The sequence below is a fragment of the Coffea eugenioides genome, chromosome 11 (assembly GCF_003713205.1).
Source record: "Coffea eugenioides isolate CCC68of chromosome 11, Ceug_1.0, whole genome shotgun sequence".
NCBI lineage: Eukaryota > Viridiplantae > Streptophyta > Magnoliopsida > Gentianales > Rubiaceae > Coffea > Coffea eugenioides.
Genome location: NC_040045.1, coordinates 27345005 through 27361056, shown reverse-complemented (window position 1 = coordinate 27361056; position 16052 = coordinate 27345005). Strand labels below are relative to the sequence as shown.

The 16052-nt window shown below is 38.3% G+C and overlaps 1 non-coding gene across 1 annotated transcript; it reads left to right on the top strand.

Moving 5' to 3' along the window:
* Positions 1 to 9416: 9416 nt before the first annotated feature.
* Positions 9417 to 9523, top strand: LOC113754564. The gene has a single exon (XR_003465247.1). It is a non-coding gene; the product is annotated as a small nucleolar RNA R71 (small nucleolar RNA).
* The last annotated feature ends 6529 nt before the right edge of the window (positions 9524 to 16052 follow it).

Here is a 16052-nt window from a genome sequence, read left to right as displayed (position 1 = left end):
AGCAATAGGAAAAGTCTTCCTCGTCTGACCGATGGGCAAAAGAAATTAGAGCTTAGCTAATTGATTAGACGTCAATCTCCTTGTTTTCCTAATTGCGGCTGAAGAGAAAAGAACAAAAGGCGTCTGACAAGAAAAAGTTGAAAAAGAGAACTAAAAGCTAAGGTCTCATGAATCTCGCTTTTGTTTCTTCTTTATAGCCGGCGCACGTAGTATTCCTCCCAAGAAGAGGCTTTTGCCTTTTGGGCTTTGATCTCGCGCCTCTGGTCCACGTAGACAGGGTGCCTTAATTGGCCTCCTGCTATTGGTCCCGCGGATTCGGCTTTCTGGAGCATCTACCTTTTCTGGCGTGGCCACGCCCTGAGATGAAGGGTCTTCTGGAAATTTGCCTCAAGAGGTCATTTTTAATGCCGACCACCTACAATTCACACAAAATATCGAATATGAGTGAAATTTCAAATCTTAGCACCGTGAATGGCCAAAATTGGGATAAAATAACAGTGCAAAATGTGCCAAATAACCGCTCTATCACCTAATTGCCTTAAAAACTAGAAAAGCCTAACCCAAATTAATAACACGCTACAAGGGTTATTTAAATTAGATTGCATGTTCCCCTAGTGTAAGAAAACACTAGTTGCCACTAATATTAACCAATTAAACAATTACGGATTTAATTGATTAATTTGACAGGAGATTAAAAAGTCAAATTGGAAATCGGGCCCTTGATATCCAATTAACAAAATAATCCCATGAAATTTAAATAGAAAACATGCAAATATTAACAAATTAAGAAACACGTAAAATTAATTAGATCTCACAGATATTTGGCACTGCGTCTTCGCGTTGATCTTTGACTAGAGGAGAAAATTAGCCACGTCTCATAAGAAAATCTCCACGCAATTTAATTGAACTCAAAGACATTTATCTCTTACTAATAATTAAAAATAAGAATTATATTCTCTGTAGTCTAATACAATAAAAATAGTCTCATGGAAGAGACGGAAGAAAACAAGACACTCAAGAAATCTTCACCCCAAAACTAAAAACTTCTCTTCTCAGACGGAAGAGAAGAAGAAAAGCTGAACTCCGGAAATGTGCGGCTCTCCCAACATAAAAACAAGCCAATTCGAAACTTCACTCCACGCTCACAAAAGAAAACATTCATTTCCCTACCTAATCAACTCCACCGAAAACAAAAGCAAAGCCAACTATGGTTTGTCGGTTTCCTTTGACCAAGTGCACTCGTTCACAAATAAGAAAGCAAACCAAAAATGTGTCTTTGCAATAAGAAAGCAAACTTTAGACAATAAATAATTCTTCGCGGTCCCCACCTAATTGAGATGTTGGTCATTTCCTTTCTTTTGATTTCTTATTGGTAGTGGATTTCATCAGATCAAGTCAATTCTTTATTAGCAGAAGGGAAGGAAATCCTTTGGTTTGCACAATGTGGGCTAGTTGTGTAAAGCTTTCAGAAGCTTTCACGTGTAGATTAATCTTCTCAAGAAAGTACCCCTAAAGTTTTCTGCTCCATTCCCTGAAATTAAGTCCAAATACCAAATATAAGTAAATATTAATAATTAAAACAATATTTGGCAAGGACAAAAAGGGGAAAATTAACAATAAAATTACTAACAATTAATTCCCTATCAATTCCCCCCATACTTAAATCATGCTTGTCCCCAAGCATGAGAACAACTAAACTCAACAATGGCTAACTCTCATGTCATCTATTGCCAAGTTGCGCTTATCCCAAAATCAAGTTTTAGTAGCTAAGTGTCAAGACATATTTCTCCCGGTTAGCTCCTGAAATCATAGATTCGTCCAATTCATGGCTAACTCATTTAGGAAACCAAAATATTAAACTAGCAAAAATTAACAACTAGGTCAACTAAAAATCAAAATCTCAACATTGAAGAACAAGGATCGGCAGGCCAACATGATCATAAGCTTACATATATATATATATTCAATAAATGCTCAATCCCAAACTATTCAAGTCTTTTGACGTGAACTCTGACATTTTTAGATGAAAGAGCCCAGTTACTCAACTTTTCACAGTTTCAGGACTACTTACTCATAGATATTGTCACTTTTTGACGCGATAGTCGACACTTGTGGTGAAGACTACCAGTTACTAGGTGACGACACTAGCGGAGTAGAGTCATTTATTAATCACAATTAAAACACCAGTATACCAGACAATTAAAGATCATGGCCCATATCATTTCCTAACATGGAGAACTGAGATCAACAATCGCCCAATCCATACAACAATTACTAGTAAAATATTTATATTACCTAAACAAGTTAACCACAATTTGCACCAAGTCATTAAACTCATGATATTCACCAAGATAATATGCTTTTACTTGCCATCTAAACAAAATTCATAGGATAAATCACAACCAGCAATAGAAGAGTGAGTTGCCACATTTATTCATCAAGACAATAGTAAGATAAGCAACAATTTAAAGAAGCTCCAGTCAAATCCAAATCTCCCCCCCACACTTAAAGCACACATTGCCCTCAATGTGACAATTAAACAGTAAAAGTAAGAAGAAGGGCAACAAAACTCCCCTTAAGTCGTCAAAACAGCGGCGGGTTAGGTGCAAGTTGAGGTTCAACACCCACATGGTGCATAAACGCCGCCAAATTCTGCGCCATGCTATGCATATTCGCATCAATATTGGATACCTGAGCCTCCAGTTTCTGAACTCACATCTGGAGTTGGTTCTAGTCATCAGCCCTTGGGGTTGGAGGAGGTGGAGCGAAGGTCGAAGGGCCAGGGTCACCGCTAGCAGTGGAGGAATGGGTAAAAGATGAACGAGGGGGAATACGATATGGTCCCGGTGGTGAAACCTCCCACCCGTTGTCACCCTCCTTAGCCAAGCCCATTTTCTCTAGACAAGGGATGTCTAAGGGCTCCATTTGACATGCTACGTGCAAATCATGGTTTGACATGCTACGTGCAAATCATGGTTAGAGAGATCAAGCACATGCAAATTAACAGCCAAATGGTAATGTATGATCCAAGAATCAAGGGGCACTTCTTTTAGTCAAAACATACTTGAATTGAGAAGCTAGCCAGCACCCCAAATTAACTTTAATGTTATTATGCATGCACCAAATAAAGAAAAATTCCGACTTAGACAAAATGCTCGAGCTATCTCGCCTGCCTGAGAAACTATAAGCCAAGAAATGCTGGATGTAGCGAGAAGCCGGGTCCTTGAGATAAGAGTTCTTGGACTTTCGGGGGTCGTAAGGATCACAGTTTACGGACATTTCTTTCCAAATAGAGCTATAGCGGGAGAAGAAGGGTTCTACGTAGTCACAAGCACTCTCAGCATACTCACGAAAGTCGGCGTAGGCCCTATCAATAAAACCAAAAGCTAGATTGAAATCAGTAATGGAGTGGTGGAATTCTTGACCCATTAATCGAAAACGAATAACATTGGGGGTAGAGACTGTGTAACCAGTGGAAATGGTAAATTCAAATATGGTATAGAACTCTCTAACCAACTCAACAAATGCCGGATAGTCAACAATAGATGTGTAGGGACGCCACCCTATGGCATTAATCAAGCGGTCAAAGTCAACTGGTATATTCAAAAGACTTAAGGTGACGGCGTCCTGATAGCGGCAAAGAATAATTCGCCGTTCATAACAAATAGCATATCGTTGTTTGTCGGCGGCTCTGGTGAAGTTCAAATTACCACCAAAATGTGAAGGGTCAGATATATGAACGCCTCTCTGTCTCCCAAGGCGAGCCCTTCTCCCAAAGGAAGAGGGATCGTGCGAGAGGTCAGAGGCGGGAATGGTGGGTTGACGTGATGGAGACCGAGAGGTCCTAGGTGTTCTAGACTTAGAAGAAGATTTGGGTTTCACCATTTCTCCAAATATCACTCCAATCAACAATTGCCAACGAATATCGGAACCAGCAAAATCGAAGTAATAACAAGTTAAAAGTCACTGGGAACCGCCTCGTTGTCAACCCAATCAACAGCATGTGCAATTTAGCCACCCAAAGACTAGACAAATATCCTAACAAACAGCAATTCCAATGAATAAGTATGGATGGTCTCAATTTAGGCAAAAATATAATTAATGTAGCCCAACAATTCCATTAAATGTGCTCAACCTGAATGAGCAAAGCCAATGGCATAGTAGCCTCCCAATTCGACAAATGAATGCAGGAAACCTCAACTATAGGAGCAATAGAAAGTTCAGGCAGGCTAAACACACACAATTCCCAAAAATGTACTGTAATAAAAATAATAAAAACGTACTGCAATAATAATAAAAAAATAGAGAGAGATTGAGGCAAGTGCGTGCGTACGATGCCAGTGGGAAGAAGGAGCGTGCGGTGAGTTGGTGGTGGCGCACGCAGGTGGAGGCTGAGATCTAGAGAGGAAGCAGCGTGAGGTTGAGCTGGGATAAGGAGCAGGTCGTGCGAGGAAGAGAGGAGATCTGGGCTGGCTAGCTGCGCGCTGGTGGTTGCGTCTTGGCCGCAAGGGTGAGCAGCCGCGGTGGTGGTGCGAGCTGGTGAAGTGCAGCGCACTTCGTGGGTGAAGTGATAGAGTGGGTGACGGTCTTCACTGGTGGAGGTGCGAGGAGAGCTGGTGGAGAGACAGTGGCGTTGAGGTTGCTGTGCAGAGGCGGAGGCGGACTGGTGGTTGGCGAGGAGCTGGCGTGAGGTTGGAGATGTTTGGCGAGAGAGAGTGAGAGAGCAAAGGGGAGAAGATGGGAGGAAGAGTTGGTGGCTGGCTCGGCTGGTCGCGCGGGTGGAGAGAGCTGAGACAGCGGCGGCTGCATGCAGAGGTGGACGCTGGGTTGTCGTGGGCTTCAGGAGGAGCTTGAGAGCGGCGGTTATGGCTGGGTGATGAAGGTCAAGTGAGTTGAGTTGGAGATTGGCGGTGTTGGAGGAGCGGCGGATTGCACGAGGTGGAGCTGGTAGGAGTGTGCTTGAGAATCAGTTTTTGAACATTAACGCGTGCCCTCTCTGCGCGGGCTCGCCAAGATTCCACTTCGGAATGTTGAGATTTTACCAATATGGCTTGGGCACGCCATGTTTTAGAAATATCCTCTGACCTTGAAGTTGAAACTTGTAAGATTAATGCGTGCCCTCTTTGCGTGGGCACGCCATGATCACCTGTCCTGGTCATAGTAGAGAAAATATCAAGTTTAAACAATACCCAAGTGAGAAACGACATATTTAACGAATTGAACAACAAAAACCAACAAAATCAAAAGTTTGGTTGCCTCCCAAAAACGCCTTTCTTTAACGTCTTTGGCTAGACAGAATCCAGAATTTGCTTAAACAAAGCAAATCGGGTCTTCCAATTGCATCATCTCTACCTGTTCAACCGAAAATCCTTCATAATACGGCTTGAAACGGTAACCATTCACAACAAATTTCTTCTCCGTTTTTAAACTATGGATCTCCACTGCACCATAATAAAAGACATTAGTCACAATAAAAGGACCGATCCAACGAGAACGCAATTTACTTGGAAATAGTTTCAATTTGGAGTGGTACAGTAGAACTTTTTGTCCACAGACGAATGTCTTCCTTGATATCTGTTGGTCATGAAATACCTTATTCTTCTCCTTATAAATCGCCGCGTTCTCGTATACTTCATTTCGAATCTCCTCCAATTCTTGTAATTGTAACTTTCTTTGAATTCCGCCTTCCTCGATATCCATGTTACATTGCTTGACCGCCCAAAATACTCTATGTTCAAACTCAACTGGGAGATGACATAGCTTTTCAAATACCAATCGGTAAGGGGACATGCCAATGGGTGTCTTGTATGCCGTCCTATATGCTAGAGTGCATCCTCTAGTCTCATACTCCAATCCTTCCTATCGGGTCGGACCATCTTTTCTAGAATCGACTTGATCTTTCGGTTCGATGTTTCCGCCTGACCATTTGTCTGAGGATGGTAAGATGTAGAAACTTTGTGCAAGACACCGTATCTTCTAAAAACTGCAGCAATCGTCTTGTTATAGAAATGAGTACCCCGATCACTTGCAATTGCTCGCAGCAATCGTCTTCAAGTGATCTGCTACCAGGTTCTCCGCCCCTTTCTTATCTCGGATCTCCAGGTTGAACTCTTGTAACAACAATATCCACCGTATCAATTGTGGTTTTGCCTCTTTTTTGGTCAACAGATACCGCAAAGCTGCATGATCAGAGAAAATAATAACTTTAGCACCAAGTAAATAAGACCGGAATTTCTCTAAGGCAAAAACAACTACTAAAAGCTCCCTTTCGGTGGTTGAATAGTTCAATTGAGCTTCATTCAAGGCTCGAGATGTGTAGTAGATAGCATGAGCTGCCTTTCCCACTCTTTGACCCAATACCGTACCAACTGCATAATCACTGGCGTCGCACACGATCTTGAATAGGAGGTTCCAGTCAGGGGGTTGGATAATATGTGAGGAGGTCAATAGCTCCTTTAACTTATCAAATGCCTCCTTACATGTTTCATTGAACTCAAAAAATACATCTTTTTATAAAAATTGGAACAAGGGTGTTCCAATTTTCGAGAAATTTTTGATGAATCTTCTATAGAAACCTGCATGACCCAAGAAGGAACGAACTTCCCGCACACTCGCGGGGTAAGGTAAAGTACATATAACATCTATTTTTGCTTTATCAACCTCGATACCTGTAGATGATACTACATGACCCAAGAGTATCCCGTGTTCAACCATAAAATGACATTTTTCCCAATTAAGCACAAGATTAGTTTCTATACACCTTACTAAGATCAATTTCAGGTTATCTAGACAGTTTTCAAAACTTTCACCATATACACTGAAATCGTCCATGAAAACTTCAATAATCTTCTCAACATACTCTGAAAAGATACTTACCATGCATCTTTGGAAGGTTGCAGGTGCATTGCACAATCCAAATGGCATCTTTCGGTATGCAAATGTTCCAAATGGGCACGTGAAAGTAGTCTTCTCTTGGTCTTCGGGTGCGATGACAATTTGAAAATAACCTGAAAATCCATCGAAAAAATAATAGTAAGCTCGACATGCCAATCTTTTCTACATCTGGTCAATGAAAGGGAAGGGGAAATGGTCATTTTTCGTGACGGCGTTTAGCTTCCGGTAATCTATACATTGTCGCCATCCGGTGGGCTTTCGAATTGGTATGAGCTCACCCTCTTGGTTTGATTCCACCGTCACCCCTGCCTTTTTCGGAATCACCTGTACTGGACTCACCCATGGATTATCTGATATTGCAAATATAATTTCAACGTCCAGCAATTTTAAAATCTCCTTCTTTACGACCTCCATCATGAGAGGATTTAATCTCCGTTAAGCCTGCCGCATGGGTTTAGCACCTTCCTCAAGTCGAATTCGATGCATACACACTGCAGGGCTAATTCCCTTGATGTCGGCAATAGTCCATCCTATCGCCTGCTTATGTTCCCTAAGAACTCGAAGTAGTTTGTCTTCTTGAACCTTTGATAAATCCGCGGAGATGATCACTGGAAGTGTCTCCTCTTCACCCAAGTATACATACTTCAGGTGTTTCGGTAGTGGTTTCAGTTCCAAAACAAGTGCCTGCACCACAGATGGAAGTAACCTTTGGTGAGATTCGGGTATGAAAATTGGTGCAAGATCATACCTTGTCTTCGTGGTTGGTAACGTTTGCAACGATCCAATTACACATTTAAGCTCTTCACTCAACTCTACCCCAGAGGTCGTTTCGGACTCGAAGTGCCTAGTTAAGGCGACCTCTAACTCATCTTTGTCTTCAATTTCAAAAACCTCCTGTAAAACAGGGTCAATAACATTTATCGAGAAAACAGAGCCAATATTTGAATCAGATGGATATTTCATGGTCTCAAAGATGTTAAAATGAACAATCTCACCATCAAATTCTATAGACAAAATACCCTTATTAACATCAATTTTGGTTCAGGCTGTGCTCAAAAAGGGTCTACCTAATAATAAAGGTGACGGATCACGTAAGTGTTCATCCTCCATGTCGAGCACATAAAAATCAGCTGAAAAAACCAATTCATTAATTTTTACCAAAACATCTTCAATCAACCCGTCAGGGTATGCATTGGTCCTGTCAGTTAGTTGGATTATTATTCCAATTTCTTTCAAAGGACCTAAGTTCAAGGAAGCATAAATGGACTTTGGCAAGACATTAATCGAGACTCCTAGATCTAACATGGCCTTTCCAATCAAAATATTACCTATTCTACAAGAAATAGTAAACATACCTGGATCCCCGCATTTCGGTGGAAGTTTTCTTTGTAGAATTGCTGAAACATTCTCCCCAACTATAACTCATTCATCCCCTTTCAACCGCTTGCGGTTGGCACACAAGTCCCTCAAAAATTTTGCGTACTTGGGTACTTGTTTAATCGCATCCAGTAGGGGTATGTTGATCTCCACCTTATGAAAAATCTCTAGAACTTTTTTTTCCTTGTCTTTGTTCTTTGGTTTCTCCAACCTATTAGGAAAAGGAGGTGGATTAGTTTTAACTGTAGTAATTAGGTTCGGAAGTACCTTTACATTTTTGCTGTCTCTGCCCTCCTCTTCCAACTCTTTCTCAATCCGTTTCTCGTCCTTGTCTTTAGAAATCACAGGTTCGGGTCCTTGGACTTCCTTGTCGCTTCTCAAGGTCATTGCACTTACATTCTTTGGATTCGTCTCAGGTTAAGATGGCAACTTTCCTTGAACTTGGGACTCCAAACGATTGATCATTATGGCCATTTGATTCATTTAATTTTGCAATGATTGCACTTGTCCCCAATTGATTCCTCATGCTTTGCAAGTCTGAATCCCTTTTTTGTTGATTAGCAAGTAATTGCTTCATCATCTCTTCCATGGACGGACTTGAATTTGAAGGGGGTGGTGGTGGGCGAGGATGGTACTGCTGTGGGTGCCCTTACTGTCTATTTGGCACAAAATTAGACTGCCTATTTCCTTCATAGCTAAGGTTGGGGTGATCCCTCCAACCAGAATTATAGGTACTTGAGTATGGGTCGTACTGCTTTCTTGGCGCGGGCGCTTAGCCAACCATGTTCACCTATTCTGCAGTTTTTTCTTGAACCAGTGGACACATTTCTGTAGGATGACCCATGGCAGTGCACACCCCACACACTTTGGCTTGCGAGACACTCCCCACAACTAGTTGTCGCACGAAAGACGTCAATTCGGAGAGCTGCTATTGGATAGAGGACGTTTCTACCTCATTTACCTTACGCGTAGGGATGTCCTCTCTTGAACCAAACTGCTGTGAGTTCTCAGCCATCCCTTCAATCAACTCCCATGCTCCTTGAGAGGTTTTGTTCACCAACGCCCCTCCACTTGCAGCAACGATTATGCTTCTGTCCCTGAGGAGTAGCCCCTCATAGAAATATTGGATGAGCAGTTGCTCACTTATCTGATGCTGAGGGCATTTGGTGCACAATTTCTTAAATCTCTCCCAGTACTCATAGAGAGACTCGCTTGGGTGTTGTTTGATGCCCTATATCTCCTTCCTTAGGCTCGCAGCTCGAGACGCCGGAAAGTACTTGTCCAAGAATTTTTTCTTCAGTTGATCCCACGTGGTGATACTACCGGGCGGTAGGTAGTAAAGGCAGTCTTTCGCAGAATCCTTCAAAGAGAAGGGGAATGCCCTCATCTTTATTTGCTCTTCTGTAATTCCCGGGGGTTTCATGCTGTTGCAAACGACGTCGAACTCTTGCAAGTGTTTATAGGGCTCCTCACCTGGTAGACCATGGAAATATGGCAAGAGATGAATTAGACCAGATTTTAGTTCAAATGGAGTGTTATCATTCAAATTTGGAAAAGTAATGTACAAAAGTTGCTGATTTAAATCAGGAGCAGCCAACTCTCTTAGTGTTCGTGCATTTGCCATAGTGACTTCCTCTTGGTCTGAACCACTAGAATTGTTACCAGAAAAATTTGTCGGCTCAACCTCTGGATCAAGTCCCTAATGTGCAATACCGTATTGTTCCTTCCTGAGCTGTCTGGTTTCTTTCCTAGTTCTACGCGCAGTCTTCTCTACTTCAGGGTCGAAAATTAATTCACCTGTACGAGAAGAACGAGGCATAAATTAAAAAAATACCAGAAAATTAGAGAAAAAAAATGAACTTAAAAAGAAACAAATAATTAACGCTAGTCCCCGGCAGCGGCGCCAAAAATTGATAGGTGTCGAGCTTGTACAATAATAAATACCTGCTTGACAAAAATAAATTTTCTGTGTATAGTAGTAAGCAGGGTCGAATCCACAAAGACTGAGAAAAATTCGATTCTTTTTAAATTCGAGACACGGGTGATTTTTATCAAAATGAAATTAAAAATAAATAATTAAACAATTTAACTAAAAATAATTAAATAATTTAACCAAAAATAAATAAATAATTAATTAATTAATTCAAATGTAAATAGCAATCAAATAAATAATAAATAAATTCTAGTCAAGGATACAACTACGCAGACACAGTCTATTCATCCGATCATTGATGCAAAGAAGGTTCACTTAATTTTATTAACAGGTTAGTTATAGTCGCCGATAAGCTCTAACGACCAGTTTTTCCTTAATTTATTGATAACCAAGTTACGACCATTGATTTCTCCTAATCAGGAAATACTCCTAGGTACGACCGTAGGAATTAATTTCCTAATTGCCTTAAAAACTAGAAAAGCCTAATCCAAATTAATAATACGCTATGAGGGTTATTTAAATTAGATTGCATGTTCCCCTAGTGTAAGAAAACACTAGTTGCCACTAATATTAACCAATTAAACAATTACGGATTTAATTGATTAATTTGACAGGAGATTAAAAAGTCAAATTGCATATTGGGCCCTTGATATCCAATTAACAAAATAATCCCATGAAATTTAAATAGAAAACATGCAAATATTAACAAATTAAGAAACACGTAAAATTAATCAGATCTCACAGATATTTGGGACTGCGTCTTCGCGTTGATCCTTGACTAGAGGAGAAAATTAGCTACGTCTCATAAGAAAATCTCCACGCAATTTAATTGAACTCAAAGACATTTATCTCTTACTAATAATTAAAAATAAGAATTATATTCTCTGTAGTCTAATACAATAAAAATAGTCTCATGGAAGAGACGGAAGAAAACAAGACACTCAAGAAATCTTCACCCCAAAACTAAAAACTTCTCTTCCCAGACGGAAGAGAAGAAGAAAAGCTGAACTCCGGAAATGTGCGGCTCTCCCAACATAAAAACAAGCCAATTCGAAACTTCACTCCACGCTCACAAAAGAAAACATTTATTTCCCTAGCTAATCAACTCCACCGAAAACAAAAGCAAAGCCAACTATGGTTTGTCGGTTTCCTTTGACCAAGTGCACACGTTCACAAATAAGAAAGCAAACCAAAAATGTGTCTTTGCAATAAGAAAGCAAACTTTAGACAATAAATAATTCTTCGCGATCCCCACCTAATTGAGATGTTGGTCATTCTTTTCTTTTGATTTCTTATTGGTAGTGGATTTCATCAGATCACGTCAATTTCTTATTGGTAGTGGATTTCATCAGATCACGTCAATTCTTCATTAGCAGAAGGGAAGGAAATCCTTTGGTTTGCATAATGTGGGCTAGTTGTGTAAAGCTTTCAGAAGTTTTCACGGGTAGATTAATCTTCTCAAGAAAGTACTCCTTTTTAGTAGTTTTCTAGTTTTCTGCTCCATTCCCTGAAATTAAGTCCAAATATCAAATATAAACAAATATTAATAATTAAAACAATATTTGGCAAGGACAAAAAGAAAAAAATTAACAATAAAATTACTAACAATTAATTCCCTATCAATTAGGAGGTCATGCTTTATTGTTTTTTTCGCTATGATGATTACTTGGATTTGGAAGTCATTTTTTTTTTCCCGGAATCCAGAACAAATATTTTTTTTCTATGATACACAAATATTGGCCTAATAATAATGTGTGCCGGCTCTTTTGTACAAGTGTTGAAAGAGAAAGATCAGGAATCAGTCACCTAATTTGAAGTATAAATATTTGGTAGACATTTTATTTTATTCGGATGATTGCAATTGGGAGAAAAAATTTAAAAGAAAAAAAATCCTTTATTGGGAGAAGTAAAAGATTCTTTATTTTAATCTGCTTCTCGAACTCATTGCAAACTGTGCCCCTTCCTTCCGTTTTTATTATTTTAATATAAAAACTACTCTTCATTGAAAACGATGTTTAGGGGCCAACTTGGTAATTTAGAAACTAACAACTCTTTGAAAATCTGCCAAAAGAAAAAGTAGCAACCATTGGTCCAATCATTTTTCCTTTCACCATAGCATTCTTCATTACCAGCAACTCACCAAAGCGAAGAAGATCAGTAGAGAAGCTTCATCATCAACTTCCATGTTCTGGACTGATCAACTTGTGAGCCCCGAATCATTCGAAGCAAACTTGTTTTGTCTGCTACAGTGAGTTTTAGTTTCCTTCAACTTCATTGCATTTTCAATTTTAAAAAATTTCTTTGCGGTTGTGTACGACTGATCAATAAATGGCCTATAATACCAATGAATTTTTTTCCCTTTTTTTTTCTTTCCAAATCTGCTTCTCCTTCTCATTACTCTTTTAACTTTTTTCAATTTGTATTTTCCAGGTATTTGCGTGCTATATTATCCATTCCGAGGTCATAAAAAAAGTAAGCCTGCAACTAAATTAAGAAGCCAACGTTGTTTGATCTGACCTAAAAGCTGCGATTTGGAGATATGGCTGTTGCTTGACAAAAGGTTAGTTATGGGTAAAATATTGACTTTTTTCCTTTTTTTTTTTTGGGTTTGGACCGTTTGGTGATGTTGGTGCGGGAAATGCGCGGCCTCTCTCTCTATATATCTGTAGAAGATTCATCTCTAGATTAGTCTAGAAGTAACACCTTGTAATTTCCACCGCCTCAACTTTATAGGAAATAATCCTTTGCTTTCTAGAAATTCTCACAGCCTAGTACCATCCATAAATAGGAAATAGGAAATAGGAGTTAGGATTCATTAGTAAGCTTGGAATAAGTCTCCCTAGCTTATTTGATTCGGTGTCTGTCTAAGTTAGAGCTTTGGTATTGTGAAGTTGTGCATTGATTTGTGTCCCACAGTTGTACTAGTGTGTGTTTTTTTTTTTTAATTATCAATCGATATCATCTACTCCTACTGTTACTTCTAGATGTTACTTCTACTCTAGCATGTTGGAGGTCCAACTAGTGTTAATGTACTCTATTTGGTTGTTAAATGTTGTCTGTGAATTATAAGTTGGGCCTATCACTTGAGAAAAATCCACTGTCGAAATTTTATCGGCAGCTTAATTTCCATAATATTAGTGGGATATTTGTAGGGCTGTAAATTGAATCAACTAGCTTTGTACTTGGCTTGAACTCGATTCGAGCCAGATTTATTTAAGTTTGTTTGTTTAGATATTAATCCAAGCTCAAGCATGACTTCATACTTGAAAATATTAACGAACCAATCATAATTTTCATATTGTCCGGTTCGATATGTTGAGAACCATATAAGGCAAGTAAATTTATAAAAATATACCTATAGTTTCCTTCTTTAACTCCACTTTTTTCTTTCCATAGATTGCTTATCTTCTAAAATAGCAAACATATGATACTCTTGTCTCTTGAATAGGCGTAATTGATTTTAATTACATCCCTAATTCATCGGAATTGATTGTATATGCTTGAACACGATACTTTAACAAGTCAAGCTTTCCGTGTACATACATTTGAAATTTCAAGCCAAACTCGATTAGTTTCTTTTAAAAAAATTTCAAATGCAAGCAAAATTCAAACATTGCTTTTTATCTTCAAGCTAATCCTGACATACTTCTGTCCAACTCGTTGAGACTTGTTTTCAACCCTAGATATTTGGTAAAATGATCTTCAAATCATTTGACACTAATGCTTTGTGCAACAGGTTCAAAAGTGGCAAAGTTGTGGGAGGATAAAAATTATCGAAACTTTACCAGTGGCTTGAATTCAATCATCTTAGTTGGATATTTGTTAAAACAATCTTAAAGTCACTTTAACACTGATGCTTTGTGAAAAAATGTCAAAACTGATGAACAAATTAGAAAAGAAATTTATCGTTGTTTAGCATGTGAGGTAGGAGCGTGAAAATTGATTTTTGGTTTAGACAACTTTGTTACAAAAATAATTAGCATAGAATGGCCTACAAAATTGTCCTAAATAGAATAAGAATATATATTTAGAAAAAAACGGCTGAGGCACATCTTAGTATCATATGTGAATGTGAGCAATACCCCTTTACTTGATAGGAAAATTTTGTTGAGTTTGTTTTTATATCCTACATCGAAAATTTTAAAAATAAATATCTCCTTTTGATGATTATAAATAAAGTGGACTTAGGGAATTTAAGTGTGCTAAAAGTATCAACTCATATGCCAAGACATCAGAGCAGTTTTTGGCAGTTTTAGAATTTTTCTTTTCCTAATTTTTTGTCTTCCTCCATTGGAAGTTCCACAATTTATTGACTTTGGATTTTTTTTTTATAAGCAGCAATAGGGATCATGGTCCTGGAAAATTATTGATAACAATTATAAATCTTTTCTAACCCGAACTATTCTACAAACCCAACCATAAATAAAACTTTAATTTTTCTTTCATTTTGTGCAATCCTATTAAAAATATTTTCTATGGAAAAATCCCTCAAATAATTTGTTTCATTTTATTAGAGAACAGAAATCCCATACCAAAGCAACAGAAAAGTTAATTTTATCTCAAGACAAAAATAAAAGTTTCTCTTACGATGGAGACATTATTCTATGATAAAAGAGAAAAAATAAAAGTTAATGTTGGGGCATTTTTTTTCCTCAAAAACTTCTTGCTATTACTGAATTCTTTGCGTGTAATGATCTAATGACCGTGATTTAACCAATCTTTTCAATTTCATCTAGCAACTCTAAAAACTTATTATTTAATCAACCGTGAAAAATGTATAAATTGCATTTGTTTGTCCTACATTGAGTAAAACTGTGAAGATCACGGCCTAGATTAGTCTTTTTATCGATTCACTCCCGAAACAAAGTGGACCAAATTTGATTCATGACGGGATTTTTATATCAATGCAAGTTTAAATCCGATTTTTATACCCGTTAAATGCAAGTATATAGGCCGAAACTGTAATGTAGGGTATGTATCAGGTCGATCCCACGAGGAGCAAATTAAACAAGTACTAGACCCTTATTTTTTTCTATTATTTAGACTTATAATAAATTTGGGCAGAGAAAGTATATTGCTATAGTCTACAAATCTGATACATAAATCTAGTTTAACAAATGCTAAATTCAAATGGAGAAATTTCACTCAAGAAAGACTCTAGGGATGTAGATTTCATTTATGACATAAACAACACAAATGAATGGATTTACCTCTTGTTATGATTCTTGTTTAACCAGAGATTCATTTTCAAAATTACCAAGTCTCATTCTCATGATGAAATGGCCTAGAGTAGTTTAGTTTTCTCTATTTTCATGGTGAAATACTAATACCCCTTTGTTTTCTTTCATGAAATGCTAAGTAATCCACTTAAGTGTATCTCTATTTTCATGAACATACAACTTAAGCTCTACTCATGTGTTTTCATTGTTACTACCAATTCTCATTGAATAATAACAACTATAAACATGCTATTAGTGATCAATCAATAACAAGTAGACAAGTTAATACAAGATATAACAAGCAGGGCTGTCAACGGGCCGGGTCTGGGCCGGAATTCATTATTCCGGACCCGGACCCGAATTATTATACCGGACCCTGATCCGACCCGTTTACCCGACGGGTCTTTTATTATATGTTCCGGATCCGGATCCGGCGGGTCCCGGATCCGGGTCGGGTCTACCCGAACAAATTTAGCAAAATTTATAATTTCTAATAAAAATGAGAAAAAAATATATTTGTAAACTAATTTCTAACTAATGCAAAGAAAAAATCAAATAAGAAAAGAAATCAAATTAACTTTATTCAAATACATCACCCTAATCAAATTATATTGATAAATATATATTTT